A 20,602-nucleotide genomic window follows, 5' to 3' on the forward strand; every position below is an offset into this window, starting at 1 on the left:
CGCAACTTTAATTATAACTTCTGCTCATCCATGTGTTTATCTAGAGGTATTACTGAGCCATAGTGCATAATCTTATACATTAGTATTTGTTTTTTTTTCATTCTCTCATTTCTTGCTTGTAATTGACTATGGAGATCTTTCAATGATTCAGAGCCATTTGATTTGCTTTCAGCATAATCACATTGGCGATTCTCTAGTTTCACTTAAAAAAATTATCAATTATTTCTTATTTACTTGTGGGACATGGATTTCCACTAGGTGAAAAAAGTATAATACCAACATCTGCTCTGGACCTACTTGCAAGCTTATTTGTTTGCTGGAACAAAATATTTTTTTCTTTTCGAAAAGTTAATACTGTGTGCTTTCTCAGACTCTATCAACTTCATTTCGATCTTTTGCTTACATTTCTTGGTCTCATTTTTCATTGCAAAAGAAATCAATATAAAGAAGAAAACAAGATGCTCTTTTAAATAAGTGTAGGTGGATGGGTGTTTTAGTCATGAGTATTCTAATGTTATTTGATGTTTTCATATTATGAGTCTATTATTTTCACATGTATTGTCATGTTTATTTGTTACTTTCATTTTATGACTCTATTTATCACGGGTATTGTATTCTTACTCTTATTTTATGTTTTTATATTATGTAAATATATTACATGATTATCATGATTCCCAACAAAAAAATGTCTTCTTATTCATTCCATCGCAATTGAAAAGTAATAATATTTAGTTAAATGTAAGATAAAATAAAAATATTTTTTTTTTTTTAATGTTTTCATATTATGATTTTTTTAACGTATATTATCATATTTGGTTATTGTTTTCATATTATAAGTCTATTTGTCAAATAATATGTCATGATTATTCAATATTTTTCATATAATGTGAACCTATTACGTGATTACCATCACTGCAACTGCAAAGTAATAATGTTGAATTTAATAAAAATGTAGGATTTATAGAAATAATTCGACGAATTGTGTACCTTATGTTTTGCAGCAGAAAATCGATGAAATCATTTTCTTTGAAGAATTGCTCAAATCCAAACTTGAATCTCAAGAAAACAATTAAAGGATTTACAAACTAAATATCTTTGCATAGTGTCTTCTTCTTAGGAAAGAGTTGTGTTCAGAGTGTTCACTTTTCTCTATTTCTTCTTTTTCTTCTTCTTCTTCTGTTTCATGAGTAGGATTTCTTTATTCAAAAATATAGGGTTGTGTACGTTGGAGCAGTTAAATAGTAACTGTTCCCACCCTCATTTTAAATTAAGAATTATTTCCTTTTTAAAGATAAATTATGGTTTGGGTCAAGTCGATCCACATATGCGATTCATGACCCAAAAAGATACATCTCCCACTTCGCACATGGTGGACAAGACCCAAACTAACATAACATCAACTAGACACACAATACATACGATAAATAGTTTGTGCAACTTGTGAGCATTAAGAGGTTACCCTTAAGATTTTCCAAGCCCCACATAGGAATCCAATCACATGTTGAAGAAATTCACTACTTATATAAGAATACTATTGCTCACAATACACCAGACTTCACTCACTACTTTAGTAGTTACTTATTTTACTTATCATCCTCTCAAGGATATTAACTCGAGTTCATATTTGACTTTATACACACAATCACACTCAATACAAGTATGGTTAGTGCAATAGCCGACTTCTGTATATAAGTTTATTATTCATTTATTTGTCTTTCCTTTCTACTTGAATCTATCTTCTCCAATTATCTGTTTTCCTAAATATGCACTGCATCAACAAATCATTCATGGCTATTAGTAACATGCTTAAGTAGAAACATCGATTGAAACTTTAAGAAACAAAAAGGTCAAAGGGTATTTCATTGAAAAGTCAATTTAACTTTTCTAGGTCTCACACAATGAAGAAACAAAGAATATTCTTTCACTAACCCATTGATTGCTTGAAACACGCGTTTCAATGTTTTCACCTAGTGTCTTAACATGTTTTTCAAATAAGTCTCTAGACATGTCCTTCTTAAAAGGATCATTTATCATTTCACGTGTTGGAATGAATTGCAAAGTTATTTCTCCACTTGCCACAACGTCTCTCACAAAGTAATACTTGATGTCGATGTGTTTGGTCTTGTTGTGATACTTAGGATCCTTTGTGTACGTAATAGCCGCTTGACTATCACAATATAGAATCATGGGACCCTTAAAATGCTTTGAAATACTCAAATGCTCAAATATCTTTGTAACCAAACAACTTCTTGTACTACAGATGCATAAGCCACATATTCAGATTTCATAGTTAAAACAGTTGGGCGAGTTTGCTTATTAATTTTATATTAAATAAAACGACCATTTAGTAATAAAGCATAACTAGATGTTTATTTTCTATCATTTCGGTCACCAGCCCAATCAGTATCTGTGTAACTTTTTATGAATAAATCACATCTAATATAGCAAATAATAGGATGTACAGTTCCTTCCAAATATCAAAATATTCTCTTTACTGCTTTCTAATGATCTTTTCCATGATTAGATTAATACCAACTAACTAGACTTACTGCATAACAAATGTATGGGCGAGTACACATCATAGCGTATTAGAATAAGGATCTCGAGACATGTATTCTTTTTCTTTTTCAGTCTGTGGGCACATTTTAAGGCTTAAAATTTCACCCCTTGCTACAGGAGTATCTATGTATTTGCAACTATTCATTGAAAAATGTTTTAATATTTTCTTTATATATGTTTGTTGAGATAAACTCAAAAATTTCTTGGAACCATTTTTTTGGATTTTAACACCCAATATATAGTCTGCTTCATCCATATATTTCATATCAAACAATTTTGAAAGCCATGACTTGACAGTTTTCACATACTCAAAATTATTTCTAGGTAATAAAATATTATCTACGTAAAGAGAAAGAATTACAAAATTTCCATTGGACTTTTTAATATAGATGCAATAGTCTTCATTGATCATTGAATGACATCACCTCCTTATGAAATCTTAGATACCACTGCTTGAAGATTTCTTTAGGTCATAAATTGATCTTCTCCATTTACATGCTCTCTTTTCTTCACCTTTAACAATGAAACCTACTGGTTGTTCCATCTAGATTTCCTCTTTTAATTATCCATTGAGGAAAGTGGTATTCACATCCATTTGGTGTAATTCTAGATCTAAACGTGCAAAAATTGCTAAAAGTAATCGTATGAAAGTAAATTTCATAACTGGTGAAACGGTTTTCTAATATTTTATTCCAAGTTCTTGAGTAAAACCTTTTGCCACCACTCATGCTTTGCATCTTTCTATTGACCCATCCAATTTATATTTAACTTAAGAATCCATTTATTCTTAATATCTTTACATTCCTTAAGAAGGTCAACCAGATACCAGACTTTGTTGGTTTTCATGGACTCTAACTCTTCTTTCATTTCTTTTAACCATTCATCTATTTCAGATCTCGATAAGGCCTCACTTACAGAATTGGGTTCCTCCAATTTTGTGGGAGATACTAGGAAAACATAATCCTCAATCTCATAATATCGTTTAGGTACACCTTTTCTTGTACTCATACGTATTTGAAGTTCAGATTCCTCTATAGGATTTTGAGATTCATAACTCCCACTCGGATCAAAAATTATTTCTTGATCCATTGAATTATAAAGTATGTTTGACAACATTACGTGATCTTCTAAATTCAACATTTCGTACAGAGTCTCAACTTTACCTATTTCACCCTTTTTGGGAAAATCATTTTCCAAAAATCTGACATCTCGTGATATAATTTAGTAATACTTCCATCCTCTAGTTCATCGATAAAGACATATCCTTTAGATCATTAAGATACATTTCTTTACTTTTGGACATAGTTTACCAAACTCACTAAAATGATCTTTAAAATATTCCGCACAAACCCACCGCCGTAGGTCATTCAGGTTTATTTTATGACTAGTTCAAAGTTCATAAGGAGTGGAAGACACTGACTTAGAAGGCACATTGTTCATTATGTAAGTCGCAGTTAATAATGCATCTCCGTAAAAAGAGATAGAAAAATTTGCTTGCGCCATCATTGATCTTGTCATATCTAATAATGTTCTATTCCTTTTTTAAGTGAAACCATTTTGTTGAGATATATAATAAGTAATTAATTGTCTGATAATACCCCTTTCAGTACAAAATTCTTCAAATTGTTTTGATAGATATTCACGTCCTCGATCGGTTCTTAAAGCTTTTATGCATTTATATAATTGACTTTTAACTTCAATGAAGTATCTTTTAAGCACTCAAGTGTTTCAGATTTATGAGAAATCAAATAGAGATAACAAAATGCGTGAAATGATCAATAACTGTAATGAAATATGTAGCACCAAACCACATTGGACCACAAATATCAGAATAAATTAATTGAAGTGGGAACTAATCTCTCTTAGCATTTCCAAATAGTTTACGCGTAACCTTTCTAGCAACACAAGTTTCTAAAGTTGACATTTCAATTTTGGTGAAAAAATCTAAGTGCCCTTCTTTTGCCAATGTCACGACACAAAATCCATCATGATTGGCACCCACACTTGCAAGCCGGTGGGAGAAACACTTCTACTATCCAACTAAAGCAATTATGCTACCACTAAGACATTTAAGTTACAGAAGCAAGTTTAATGACTAAAAATGAAGTTTATTACTAAACGAATGATCCAACAACTTAAATATTGCAGAAGTTAAACCTAGAATATGAAGTCAATATACCAAAACTAATAATTATAACGAAATCTAAAAACTAAAATACTTATGAAGTGTTCAAATAACTAAAACAATGGTCTAAGTTTGGAAGTGGTGGACATAGACTAAAGAGAACTTCATGGAAGTCAGGAAGATACAACTCACCCTTAAAGTTGTTGCGATAATCTCTAGTTTCCTAAGCGATGTTCATCAATAGCCGCTTGAAGATATCTCGTACTCAACAAAAATAAGATCAAGTGCAGAATTAGTATACAATCACCATGTACTGGTAGGATCAGGTGGCTATCCTAATAGTGCAATATGAAACAAGTCGAACTATATTATAATCACATGAATATATATCAACATAAAAGCATTATTAACATAAGAAGTTGACTATTTATTTCACATACTTTACACATCATTGGTTCTCTCACGGAACCCAAACTCAAATTGTTAGTGCACCGACATGGTACTCGATCCGAGTTAGCTTGTCGGCATATGGAAATTCGATCCCATATTTATTCTAGAATGTGTCAACCCATTGTAATATTTATGCCGAAACGTGACAATCTTATCCACATTATCTTGTTGGAACATGGAAACTTGATCCCTAATTAAACACCACAATCACAATCACAAGTATATCATTAAGATCATACATTTACATAATGATTTCATGGATATATTCTTCATCTATCTCGATTAAATTGAAATGATTAATATTGTGACATTCATATACATACAAGTATCATAATGAAACAAGAACATGGACAGATCACACAATTCATGATATCACAACCATCACATACCTCGAAATAAGTTTGAAACCCTAAAAACTAGTCCATCCCTTTCCGTATTTATTTCACTTGTTCTTAGTCTACAAATAATCACAATAACACGGGCATCAATAAACAATCACCCAAAATACTAACAATTCTATGAACCCTTATTCAAACTCATCAAAAGTAGTCAATTTAGGGTTAATTACTCCATAGAATCTATCAAGAAACCCATCTCCATCAATATTGACCCATTCCATTACGTTTGACGGATCAAAAAGTTAATTCAGGGGAGAGAAAAAGCTTACCTTTAGCTTTAAAAATGGTGAAAAATGAGTTGAAATAGCCCAAGGATCATTCTTTGTCTTTAAAAGTCAAATGAGCCAAATAAGGTCATTTACAGGTTTTATTTATGACTTTGTTCACGACTACGCCGCTAAAGCGACACCCATCCCACAATAGCGGTGTCGCTACAGCAACAACAATCCCACTATAGCGGCACCCATCCCACTGTAGCATCATTGCTGCAGCAACACCAGTCCCCATATAGTGGCAGTTCTCGAACCAGTGGGCTCTCTCTTGAAAAATCCCTAAACTATAATTTTAATCCCCGTATATCATCCGCTACAGTGACATAATTTATGGTAGAACACTTTTTGGAGAATTTTTGATCCCCCCTCTTGACAACACTCTTATCCTACTATGCCCAGAAAATATCCTTAACGCTAAGATCGACTCCCAGAGATTTATTTATCCAAATTCATTCGGTAAAGTTGTATATATTCCTTAGCGAGTTACCTAACCAATTATGTAATCAATTTCATATTTACTCCTTCCGATTGCTACCAGATTTTCCTAAACCTTGATGACTCAAATCTCCTCAAAATATGGACAAGGTTGGAAAAATCCCAACACTACAAAAAAAATTTCTAGGCCCGATTTTTCCCTTGTTGACATTTCTATAACAAAGGAACTTGGTCATTTCAATAGACACGTAGTTACCCATCACTCGTCCCCGAGTGACAAAGATTGGAAAAAGAGATCTAAGGAAATAATGAAGTAGTACCTGAATCCATGAACAATTGCGGATACTTGTCTAGCATGTATTTCTCAATCTCCCAAGTAGATTCCTCGACTTGATGGTGCTTCTGTTGAACCCTCAGGACTTAATTTCTTTGGTCCTCAACCTACTAACATCGCGATCAAGAAAATAAATCGGTTCTTCCTCATATTAGAGGTCTTTATCTAGCACAATTGAAACCCACTTAATGATATAATCATCGTCTTCGTGATATCTTTTCAACATAGACACATGAAAAAAGTTATGTACTCCGAACAAATTAGGGGGTAGTGCCAATCTATACACCACCAATCCAACGCATTCAAGAACCTCAAAGGGACCAATATATCGCAGACTCAACTTACCCTTCTTACTGAATCTCATCACCCCTTTCATGGGTAATACTTTAACAAGAACATTGTCACTAACTTGGAACTGCATACCCCTTACCTTGTGACCGGCATACTTTTTTTGTCTACTTTGAGCGGCTAGAAATTTAGCTTGAATGCCCCTTACCTTATCTTGAGCATCCTTCTCTATGTTGACCCCCAAAGGTTTTACATCTCCAGCCTCAAACGAACCTATGGGTGATTTACATACCCTTCCATATAATGCCTCAAACGGTATCATTTCAATGATCGAGCGATAACTATTATTGTAAGAGAACTCACGTAGTGGTAATAACTTATCTCAATGCCCTCCAAAGTCAATCACAAAACCTCTGAACATGTCCTCCAACACTTAATAGTCCTCTCCGATTGTCCATTTGTCTAGGAATGAAAGGTTGTACTGAAGGTGAGTTGTGTACCATATTCATTATGCAATTTCCTCCAAATCTTGGAGGTGAAGAAGGTACCATGATCTGAGACGATAGAAAGAGGTACCCCATGCAATCTCACTATCACATTCACATTGATTTTAGCTAGTTATTCCGCATTGTAATCTACCCTCACTAGAATAAAATGATCTAACTTAGTTAATATATCAACCACAACCAAAATAGAGTAAAACTTATCCAAGTACATGGGAAGACGAACCACAAAATCCATGGATATTCTTACGAACCACAAAATCCATGGATATTCTTTTCCACTTCCATTCAAGAATTGGCATTCTTTGGAGTAAACCCACAGACCTTTAATGCTCATACTTCACCTGCTGACAATTCGAGAATTTTGCCATGAACTCCATGATGTCTTTCTTTATTCTCGACTACCAATAAATTCGCTTTAGATTTGTATACATCTTCATCACACACATATAAATGGAATATCACGAACCATGAGATTCCGTCAAGAATTTGTGAATCAAGTTATCTACTCGAGGAACACAAATCCTACCCTTATGATCGAGTACTACATCTGCATCAAGAGTGGTATCTTAGGATTTACCAATTGAGGTCTTTTCTCTATGTTCCTCAAGATTACCATCTTTGAATTGTTTAGCCTTGATCTCCTCCATGAACAGGGACTTAGATTCAATTCTAGCTAACACCCCACGCCTTTCAGAGATGTCCAACTGTATGAACTTAGATTCTAAGGCCTGAATTTCCTTGCCTAAAAGTCGTTTGGCTCAACTCAAATAAGTTAAAATACCCATACTTACCACCTTTCTACTCAAGGCATCTGCCACTACATTAACCTTGCACGTATTATATTTAATGGTCACATCATAATTCTTGAGTAACTCTATCCATCTCCCTTGTCTAATATTCAAATATTTTTGAGTGATTACATGTTGCAAACTACGATGATCTGTAAATAAATCACACTTAACACCATAAAGGTAATGTCTCTAGATCTTAAGAGCAAATACCACCACCGCTAACTCCAAGTTGGCAGTGGGATAATTCCTCTCCTGCACTTTCAATTGTTACGAGGAATATGCTATGACATTCTTATACTACATCAAGATGGAACCCAAACCAGAATGTGAAGCATCAAAATAAATAATGAAGTCCTTACCTTCAAGAGATAATTCTTGTATGGCACGGTGGTCGAAAGAGTCTTAACCTTTCGGAAGGTCTCCTCACATTTCTCAGTCCATTCAAATGGTACCTCCTTTTTTGTCAAATTTGTCAGGTAAGTAGTAATTGAAGCAAAATTCTTAACAAAACGATGATAATAACTAGTGAATCCATTGAAAATCCAAATTTCCATAACTGTACCAGATAGTACCCAATTCTTAACCTCTTCAATCTTTCGAGGATATACCCTTACCCCTTCAGTTGACACTACGTGTCCCAAAAATGCGACCGATTCAAACAAAAATTCACACTTGGAAAAATTTTCATATAACTTTTGCTTCCTAAGTACACCAAAAATAGTATGGAAATGGTTCGCATGATCTTCTTTACTTCTTGAATACACCAAAATATCATCAATAAAGACTATCACAAAGGAATCTATGTATTGCTTGAACATCTCATTCATCAAGCTTAAGGCTGCAGGTGCATTAGTCAACCAAACGACATCACCAAAAATTCATAATGCCGATAACGAATCCTAAAAGTCATCTTAGGTACATATTCTGGCCTAATTTTTAATTGATGATATCAAGATCTTAAATAAATCTTATAGAAGATCACTGCACCTTGCAATTTATCTTATAGAACATTTATTCTAGGCAAGGGGTACCTATTCTGAATAGTGACTCTATTGAATTGCAAGTAGTCTATACACATCCTCATGCTACCGTCCTTCATCTTGACAAACAAAATCAAAGCACCCTATGGGAAGCACTAGGACAAATAAAAGGAGTTATTGGACTTGATCCTTAAGCTCTCTAAACTCTATTAGAGCCATGTGATACGGAGGAATTCAAATGGGACGAGTGTCAGGCTTTAAGTCAATACAAAAATCTATGTCTCTATCTTGAGGCATGCTTGACAAGTCATTGGGAAATACTTCACTAAACTCGGACGCCACAAGAATAGACCAAGGGATGAAACCTCAATCGCAACATAACATGAGCCAAATAAGCTAAAAGAAAACCTTACTAGACTAGTATATAACCCAAATGGAGGATATAATCTTAGTATGCTTAGGTTTGTACATCCCTTCCTACTATAATATTTCCCTTCCCGGAATTTCTAGAGTCAAAGACTTAGTATTACAATTAAGAACAACATGATAGGGGGACCACCAAGTCATGCTTAAGATAATATCAAAGTTAGCCATATCAAAAATCACCAAATCAGCTTAAGTCTGAAATATCATAAATAAATTGGGGTAAACAAAATAAACATTGGTGATTATAAATGACTCTCCGACAGGGGTAGAGACATCATCTTAAATGCAGAGGAAAATTGCATAGACACATAAGAATAAGTAGAATCCGGATCAAATAACATATTAGCCATCCGGCCACAAACAAGAATAGTACATGTGATCTCTGCATCGGATGCCTCCTATTTTTTTACCGGAAAAGCATAACACTGGGCTTTCTCATCAACATGAGATACCTCCCTATCTGGTTGCACATTAACTCTACCACTGTTACCCATTTCTCGACCTCCGCAGCCTCGCTGGTTACCTCCTCGTCCGCTTTGTGGTCAATCTCTACCATTATTACCATTCCCCATGGTACAATTTCTCTAAAAGGCTGTTGTCTGGACTTGAACCCACACGGTGTGGACATTCTCTCCTCATTTTCCATGTTTCCCAAAATTAAAGCTAGTGCAGTCACCAGATGGTCTGTTGCTCGTCGCATGCGCAATACTCTTACAATCCTAAAATTATTTTAAGGATTCCCTGAATAATTACTTGTAGAGGCAGGCATGGAAAACTAAATTGGTTTGGCCGTGTGCGTTGGTCGACCGAATCCTCTAGCATAGGAGCCCTAAAAATTTCCATAATTCTTGTCCCTCTTAGACAATGCGTTGGCTTGATCGACTTGCCTCCCCCCTATACTTTATTAACATAGTGTGTCACCTCATTGAAACTCTTTCTTGCATAAGTCATGTGAACAAACAAAAGTTGTAACTCCAAATTAAAATCGACCAAATAATCATATCCTTTCCTTTTTAGTATTAACCAATTGTGTAGCATATCAGGATAAAGTGGGAAACTTCGCCTCATAAGCAGTCACAGACATACCACCTTTCTGTAAGGCCATAAACTCGTCGTTCTTACGATATCTCAAGGTCATAGGTAGATACTTCTCTAGAAACAAGGTATGGAATTGGGTCAAAGTAAGTCGAGGTAATGTAGAAGATCTACATTCCATGAAAGCTCTCCATCATTGCTTTGCCTCACCTTGAAGTTAAAAGGACACGAACTCCACCGCATGTAGGTGAACAATACCCAAAATTATGCAGCCTCTCATAGAAATCCAAGATGAAGTCATAAGCATCTTCAGTCTTAAAACCAACAAATACCAAAGGCTTAAGCTTCAGAAACATGGTCAAAATATCATGCTCATTACCGGATATCATATAACCCAAAAAGGGATGGAAGAGGCATAATTACCTCCCACTTCACCCATTCGGGGTGCTTTCCTAGCTACCAGAGGGTTAGTAAGGGCTTGAGTGGGTGGAAGCATTACAGGACCAGCCAACCCGTTCAAGAAGGACATGATCTGTTGAGCTAAAACCGGATTGATGGGAGGAATCCCTATAGCTGCACCATGTACTCCTTCCTCTTGTTCAATTTCCTTAACACCCTCAATATCAACTTCCTCTTCTATCTCTTTATTATGTGCTAGACGGTTCTCATTCATCGGAATATTGTCCATCGACACCTCATATACAGCAGGCGCCACTCTCCCACTGCCTCTACCCTTAACTCTTCCTTTCCCTCTTCCATGATCGCGACCTCTCACTGCAAGTTCCTTAACTAGAGCAAGCCTAACGTCGTTACACCTGTATTAACCAGTTCTGGACAGAAGAGCGCAGGAAGTCAGATACCAACTTGAATCTACGGATAGAAATTGCAATCAAGTCATAGAACGAAGGAGACATGAGAAAACTTGAGATTTCCTCTCTCGAATAAAATTGAAGGCATTCATGTACCATTCTTCGAGACTTTATTAGACTCATTTCGGTACATAGAGATCAAAGAACTAGGCTCTGACACAAACTTTTAGACAACTCAAAACCCATCAGTATTGGTACCCACACTTGCAAGCCGGTTGGAGAACCACTTCTACCATCCAACTAAAGCAATTATGCTACCACTAAGACATTAAGTTACAAAAGCATGTTAAATTACTAAAGCAAAGTTCATTACTAAACAAACGATCAAAAAACTAAAATATTGTGGAAGTTAAACCTAGAATCTGAAACTCAGTGTACCAAAACTACTAACGATAACCAAATCTATACAAGAAAATACTAATGAACTATTCAATTAACTAAAACAATGGTCTAAGTCTGGAAGTGGAGGAAATAGATTAAAATAACTTTATGGCAGCCTGGAAGATACAGCTTACCCTTGAAGTCGATGGGATAATATCTAATCTCCTTAGTTATTTCTGTCAATAGCCACTGAAAGATGCCCTCTGCTAAAAAAAAAGACGAGCATGTCCAAAATCAGTACACAACCACCGTGTACTGGTAGGATCACGCGGCTATGCCACTAGTGATATAATAATACAAGTTGAATAACATTATAATCACATGCATATATATATATATATATATTCCTCATAAAAGAATTTTATGAAAGCTGGCACCCTTGGTGCGTGATAGCTACGTAATATCCTTAGTTTCATCCTTTTTAAAGATACCAATGATCAAAATGGAATTAATTGTTCTATTACGGAAGTTGGGATCCCACACGCTGGGTTAATCACTAAGGTCTTATACAATTTGATGTTAGATGATTTCGACCGGGGATTTAAACAGCTATACCCTAGTCTTTCTTATTATCGTTACTTGGGTTACTGTTACGTATTATTTACATAGTTTAGTCTCCAAAGCGAGCAGCAGTGTGAAGAAGAAATGAATAGTATCCTCTTAGAGTTAGATCTTGATGGGGATATCACAACTATTCTACTTGGTGGGGGTGCCCATGTGACTCGTGATGGGCGTTTGATTATTCTAAGTCGAGATTGCGGTCTTCACGTATATATATATATATATATATATATATATATATATATCAATATAACAACATTATTAGCATAACAATTTGACAATACATTTTACATATTTTACACATCATTGGTTCTCCAATAGAACCCAAACTCAAATTTTTAGTGCACCGCCGTGGTACTCAATCCCAGTTAGTTTTCCGGAACATGGCAATTTGATTCCATATTTGTGTAAAAATGTAGCAACCCAATCCAATATTTATACCAAAACATAGAAATAAGATCTAAGTTAGCTTGCCAGAACGTGGCAATCCGATCCCCAATCACACAATCACAATCACAATCAGAAGTACATCATCAAGATCATACAACTATATCATAATTTCATGAATATATTATTCATTTATCTCAAGTAGAACAACATGATCAATATTGCGAAATTCACATAGATACAAGTATCATAATGGAGCAAGAACATCAACAAATCACACAATTCATGAAATCACATCCATCATCTACCTTGAAACAAGCTTGAAAGTCTAAGAAAGTTTGCCCTTTGCTTTCTGAATTACTTTTACTTATTCTTGGTCTACAATTAATCACCATCCCATGGGAATTAATAAAAAATCCCCGATTACCCTAATACTAACGATTCTATGAAACCTATATCAAACCCATTATCCCTACTAGTCAATTTAGTGTTAATTACACCATAGAATCTATCAAAAAACCCTTCCCCATCATTATCGAAAAGTGACTTAAAGGATAGAAAGCTTACATTTAGCTTCAAGAATGGTGAGAAAAGAGTTGGAATAGCCCAGGGATTGTGTTTTAGCTCTAAAAGCCGAAAAGTTCCGAATAAGATCGTTTAGGGGTTTTATTTATGACTTTATTTGCGACTGATTCGCTACAGAGCTACCCGTGGGATTGTTGTAGCAGTGTCGCTTCAGTGGCACCAATCCCACTATAGCGGCAGTTCTCGACCCGGTGATTTTTTGCTTGAAAATTTTCTAAAATCTATAATTTCAATCCATGTCTCATCCACTACATCGACAATCATCCGGTTGTAGTAGCCTAATTCCCCACTACAACGACACAATTTGAGATAGAACACTTTTTGGAGAATTTTTAGTTCCCCCTTGTTAACACATACTATTATCCTACTACGCTCATAAAATATTCTTAATGTTGAGATCGTTTCCCGGAGATTTATTTATCTAAATTCATATCCTTAAAGTCATATGGATTTCTTAGAAACTTACCTAACCGATTATTAATCAATTTTATATTTACTTCACCCGATTGCTATCAAATTTACCTACACCTTGATGACTCTGATTTCCTCCAAAATTTGGACAAGGTTGAAAAAATCAAAATACTGTAAAAAGGTTTTTCTAGCCTCGATTTTCCCCTCGTTGGCATTTCTATAACGAAGGAGCCCATAGTTATAGATAACCTATGTATTCGATATTTCCCAATGTGACCTAATCTATCATGTCATGTAATAACATAAATCTCATTGTTTCTACAATAACATGTCATTACACTACGGTAAACATAATAGTCATAAGTCAAAGTATTACAATATAAAATGATAAAACAGTCATAACATAGTCCAAAACCAGATAAAACATTATCTAGACTTATTCTAACACCATTACAACTAAAAAACAAATCAAAACCAACGTCTACAAAACCATACACAGATACTAAGTTTTGTCAAATCTCTATAGCATATAGGACGCGATGCAACATCAAGGAACGACCACTACGCAAGTCCACTTTGCAAGTGCCTATACCTTTGACTTCAAGCCTAGAATTATTTCTTTCGTAGATTCACCTTGATTTATATGAAATTTGATGAAACTTCACAAATTCCACTCTCTCTCGACTCATGTGGTCGGTGGATTCCGAGTCTACAATCCACATAGGATAAGATTTAGTAAGTAAAGAAGTGTTGGAAACGTATGTAGCACCCAGAGATGTGTTTAGAAATGATACCTTTTTGTGCTCGGTACATTCATGAGAAAAATGCCCCAATTCATGGAAATTATAACACTTAATTTTAATCTTGTCTCTTTTGTTAAAAAACATTTTTCGTTTCTCAAAGTTTGGCTTCTTCATTTTCTTAAAGGGTCCTTGTCCAATCTCTTTTTATTTCCCATTTCTTTTCCAATTTTTCTTGCGCTTAAGTCCTGAAGATTTTGTACCACTTGACTCTACCACAAAGGCATTTGAAATAGCTTTAGCCAAACTAATACGCTCATCTTCAAGTTCAACATGGTGTTCAACATCGAAAAAAGTTTTGATTCTATCATTATGGGTCAAGTTAACCTTCAAATGTTCCCAATTATAAGGAAGAGACTGAATCACTGCTTTAACTTGTTTCTCATTTGAAAGAACATGTACGACACTCTTGAGTTGAGATATCATCTTTGACACCACCTTAAGGTGTGTTGGATATTTTGATCATAACTCTTTCTGTAAGTGTCAAATTTAATAGTCAATTGTAGGAGGTGGGTTAAAGATGTACCCCCATATAATCCTCGCAGATGGTCCCACATAGGATGATCACTAGGGAATTCCTTACATTCATGCACTATTGAAAAACTACAAAAAAAAAAAGACGGACAAAAGCGACACAATCCGTCTCTTTTTTGTCCAAAAGCTACGGACATGCGACACAATTACGTCTGTGGCTTTTTAGCTCGAAGTTTTTCCAAAAGCTACAGAAAGTGTCGATAAAAGACGATGGACTGTGTCGCAAATTGGTAAATATATTTTAACAAAAAATACGGACTCCTTCACTATGTTTAAATTTTCCTTTGTTTTTATTTCCATAATGCGACGTAATCCATCGCTTTTATTGAAATTTGATTTTTGAAAATCTCATAAAAGCGACAGACAAAAGGAACTTGTCCATCACTTTTGTGGAAATTTTATTTTTTGCAGATATATAGAAAAGAGACAGACTAAATGACATTGTCAGTCGCTTTTCTAAGTTTTAAAAAAAATTAAAACCAAGAAAAGCGACGGACAAAACCACGTTGTCCGTCGCTTTGTCTGCAATTTTTTGACAATTTCTGTTGCCCACCTACAAATTAAATTCAATCCAATTGATATATACTATATAGACAATTCAAACACATAATTATACAAACAATCTACACAACATAAAACAAGAAACTCAAAATAACATTTGAAAGTATCTCAATCAAATTTAAAGACTTATAAAGTCTTTCAAAATTTGGTTCAAAAAATGTTTAAATTTACAAAATATGCATAAATGTCAACAGATGTAAACTAAATAGGGAGTGGCTCCTACACAATCATCATCATCATTAGAACTAACGTCATAGGTGTCATCGGGAGTCGATGTAGTAGGTCTATGCAAGAGAGGTTCATCACTTGTTTTTTTATTTTATGAATCATTGCACTCATGCTTTCTTTTTCAGCTACTCTCTTTTGCTTCGACTCTACCAGTGCCGTGTAAGTTTAGCTATTTGATCTGACATAGAAGCAATTTGAAAACCGTCAAGGGCCTCAAATTTACTAGATGATCTAAATCCTTGTAAACCTGACTGGAGTATTCTTACATCAATTTTGAGAGCCTAGACCATAGACTCTACTTTTTTTGTCCAAATTTGGGTGGAAAATTGAGGTGTCATTTGAACCAAACTATCTACATTATGTGTGACGTAATCCTAAAACTGATTTTGCATATTAAATATCTATATTCACTATTAATATACATTATTCATATTACTTAACTTATAAAAGTTTGTTCGACTCTTTCCTCCATCCAAACGTTCGGATCTGACTCATTTTCTTTGTTCCTTATATGAGTTTTCTTCAAAACCAGTGGTGCAATGGGAGTAAGCTCCAATTATTTTTTCTATAACCAAAAAGCTGAAATTCATAACGATATATATGAATCAACAAATTATTTATTAAAAAAGATTGAATTAGAACTTACCAGAAATTGTTCAACAGGCACCTTCGGTGTGCAACGAGCCACCCTTAAGACTGACTCTAGCCTTTATGGCTTTGTTTGCTATTGCCTTAAACTTGTATGTGTTCCAATACAGACACTGTTCATCATAAACATGCAGCAATATCCAATCCGAGCATTCACCGTCATCGCGAACTTTCTTTAGCCAGGCAGACAATCTGGTGGATGCCTTCCTGTCAAATATGGTCAAAATGACTTAATTGTATCTCGGCTCCCAAGTAGACATAATCTAAATAAAGATATTAAATAATGTTAACTAGATAGTAAAAACAAGTAAAGTATACTATAATTATCTACAAAAATATATACCTTAAATTTATTAACGTCTGGCGTATACCGTTTGGGATCTCCCCCAGGGGTCATAAGCCTGTGTATAGAGTCTCCTAACACTTTCTTTTAAAGCCCCGACAACATTCTTTGTCGTGTGCCACCTCAAAAATAGATAATAAATATGTTAGTTCATGAATAATATATTAAAGTAAAGGAAACAAATAAAATAAACTAATCAATAGATAACAAAACAAACTTACGATGATTCATCCGGCTGAATCATGACTCTACCAAGTTTGTCAATCTGGTGAAGAACTAGAGGAGGCATTCTATCATCTGGAGTAGCATTAGGTGTAGTTGTTGTTGAGGCTGATACATGCTCATAATGCTAGTCAATGTATACGTACCATCCGTAGCATCTGACTGCACGCTACTACAATGTCTAATCCTCATGATAGATAACTGAGAGATGAACCTGTGGAGATGGGTTACCTACCGATAAGGGTCATCATCCAAGAATAGCCTGTAAAAGAGGTACTTGTAGCGTACTAAAGGCAACGCCTATGAAGTAGAGGAAGCACAGACTGATTGACAGAAATTAGGATAACATTTTTGGGGATCTTTTGTACCAAATAGAACAAAAAGTACATGTGTCTCCTGGCTAATGCGCTTTGACATAGAAGAAATAGATCCTGCAACATCTTCGGGATCTATGGGTCTCCTAGACTTCTTCTTTTTAGCATGTTTAGTCTGGATAACTCCAAGATTCTCCCGATGTCTAGCATTGTCATCGCCAAATGACATTTGCATGAACTTAGATATATGTAGTAGCTAAGTCCAAGATGCTCCCGATGTCTATCATAATTTCAATAAAATTAGCAAAATACACTAACTTAGATAAATGTAGTAGCTAAATTTATTCTACACTATTCCTACTCACTTGTTTCAATTCCATCATTGTCCCATTATTCCTCCTCCATTGTTTCATTTACATTATTGTCTCATTCTTCGTCATCAAATGATCATTTTCCTCATTCTCATACATTTCTTTCACAACAATTAGTAACTTATCATTCGATACTTCTTCTAATATGTGTTTAGGATGTTCTAGTGTGGTTTCCAATTCATCATCAATTTGTTGTTGAACAATGGCAACATCATTTTGATACGCCACATCTAAGACATAGTCAATTTCAATTCTTCCCATAATCTTACCTTTTATAACAATCCACCAATCAACTTTGCCTCTACGCAATGGATATGAAGCGTAATACAATTTTGTGCAATGATGAAAGGATCTTAAAATTTATATTTCATGTTGTGCTTAACTTTAGTTATATTATTGAATAGTTTGGCCAATACCATCCACATCAACTTGTATGTAAACACTATTATTAATTTTTTTTGTACCTAGAAACTTCTTTAGTTTGAAACATAAACCCATTGACACAATATTTATTCATTGTCAATACTTCAGATTCCGGTCCAAGTGCTACTTCTTTCACTAATTGTGAATGTTTAAAACTTGAGGATTCATCATAAACCTAGGTGATTGTTATCTCAAAATAATATAATTTCGTATAACATGAATATATTATTGAATACTTAGTGATTGCACACTTACATAGTTGTATAGTCATTCAGAAAAGCATGTATAGATGGCTTCCCTACCCCATGTGTTTATGAACAAACTGATCATTTTACATTCAAGTATTTAGTTTGTTAATCAACACTAATTATTATGAAATTTGATAAAATGTCTTTCCTCTTTCTTTATTGTTTGATTGGATCTTCCATCTTTCTGCATGTATTTGTGTATATATATGTTAATAAAAAAATTGGTGAATATATAACTTAGTGAATATCTCAAATACTTGTTTAAGCGGGACCTCCGAGTCGGGTGTCTTGTCGAAGGTGAATTGGATGATGCTCCATCACATCAAAGAAACCACATGGAAATATCTTCTCCAACTTAGTAGTGTAATAACAAAAATATTTTCCTCCATCGGATCTAAACTACTCTCCAAAAACTTTCCAGAACACAAGTCTTTAAAAAAATGACTTAGCTTTGTGATTGGTTTCCATATCCTTTCTGGTAGATGGCTAAAAGCGATAGGAATTAGAGTTTCCATGAACACATGACAATCATGACTCTTCATACCTATCAATTTTCCTTCATTCATATCTTCCTTTTATCTACTCGCTTTCCTAAATTTGAAGCATAGCCCTCCGGCATCCTCAAATTTTTAACCCACTCGCAAATTTCACATTTTTCATCCAATGTGAATGAAAAGCGAGCTTTTGGCTTAGCTATTCTACCATTAGGTAATTTACGTAACCATAACTTTTTTTTCCTAGAATATTCCTTTAAGTTCATTCTTGCTTTTGCATTGTTTTTTTTCATATCCTTAACGTCCATCACTGTGTTAACTAAATTATCAAAATAAGTTTTTTCAATGTGCATCACATCACTATTATGTCATATCAGATTGTCCTTCCAATAGGACAACTCCCATATTATGCTTTGTTTTGTCCAATTATGTTTAAGACCATATTAAGGAAGTCTAGATGGTGAAGCTTTTGCAACTTTAGGTAATTGAGAAACTGTTTTACCAATTTGATTCTCTGTAAGTACGGAGGTGGGGGTCACTTTCCACCTTATTTTTCCTGAATGCATTTTTCATCTTCTATCATGATCCAGTGCCAAGAACTGGCGATGACAATCAAACCATGCATTTTTCTATCATGCTTTAAAGTGAATGCCTTACTATTTTCCAATCAATACAAACATGCTATCTTTACAGCCGTCATCCAGCCACACAACATGCCGTATCCCATAAAATCATTAATAGTCAACATTAAAAAGTACGCATAACAAATTTCTGCTTAGTTGATATATCATAAGTAAAAACGTCATTAAACCACAATTGTTTGAGCTCATCTATCAATGGTTGTAGATAGAGATCAATCAATCTTTTTGAATTATGGGTACCTAGAATAACACAACTTCGAATGATGTAGGGACTGGTAATGCACATTTCAGGAGGAAGATATACTGAGTAAGAAATACCGGCCAGCATGAATAAGGCGAAGTTACATCACAGAATGGTGTAATGCCATCTTAACACAACCCGAATCTAACATTTTTTGGTTCACTAGCTAAAATCAGGATATACATTATCATATTGGTTCCATGCTTCACCATCAGACGGATGAGATAAGACATTCGACAGCCTTCTATATTCACGATTCCATCTCATATGTGGTGAAGACCTCATCGATGCATACAACTTCTTTAACCTAGGGAATGACAGGTAGATAATGCCTCACCTGACCAACATTTTAACCAAAGAGTGACAGACTAAAAGATACCGTCCGTCGCTTATTTAAAAAAATAATGAAAGAATTTAAATTAATAAAAAATGACAGACAGTATGGCTTTTTTAAAATTAATAAATATTTATTTTTAATATAATGCGACGGACTACGTTGCTATATATATAAAATAGTTAATTATTCATTATATATATATACATTGCGCAAAATCCACAAATAAGCAACGGACTAAGCAATGACGTCCGTTGCTTTTTCGAAAAACAAATTTAAAAAAAATATTTTTATTAAAAAACGACGGACAGTGTGGTTATTGGCATCGCTTTTTGGAACTACGTCGTCCATCGCTTTTTCTTTCATCGTTTTTAGCTACTTTTTAGTAGTGAAAGTTTAAAGCATGT

This window comes from Solanum lycopersicum, chromosome 12 (assembly GCF_036512215.1).
Source record: "Solanum lycopersicum chromosome 12, SLM_r2.1".
Taxonomy (NCBI): Eukaryota; Viridiplantae; Streptophyta; class Magnoliopsida; order Solanales; family Solanaceae; genus Solanum; species Solanum lycopersicum.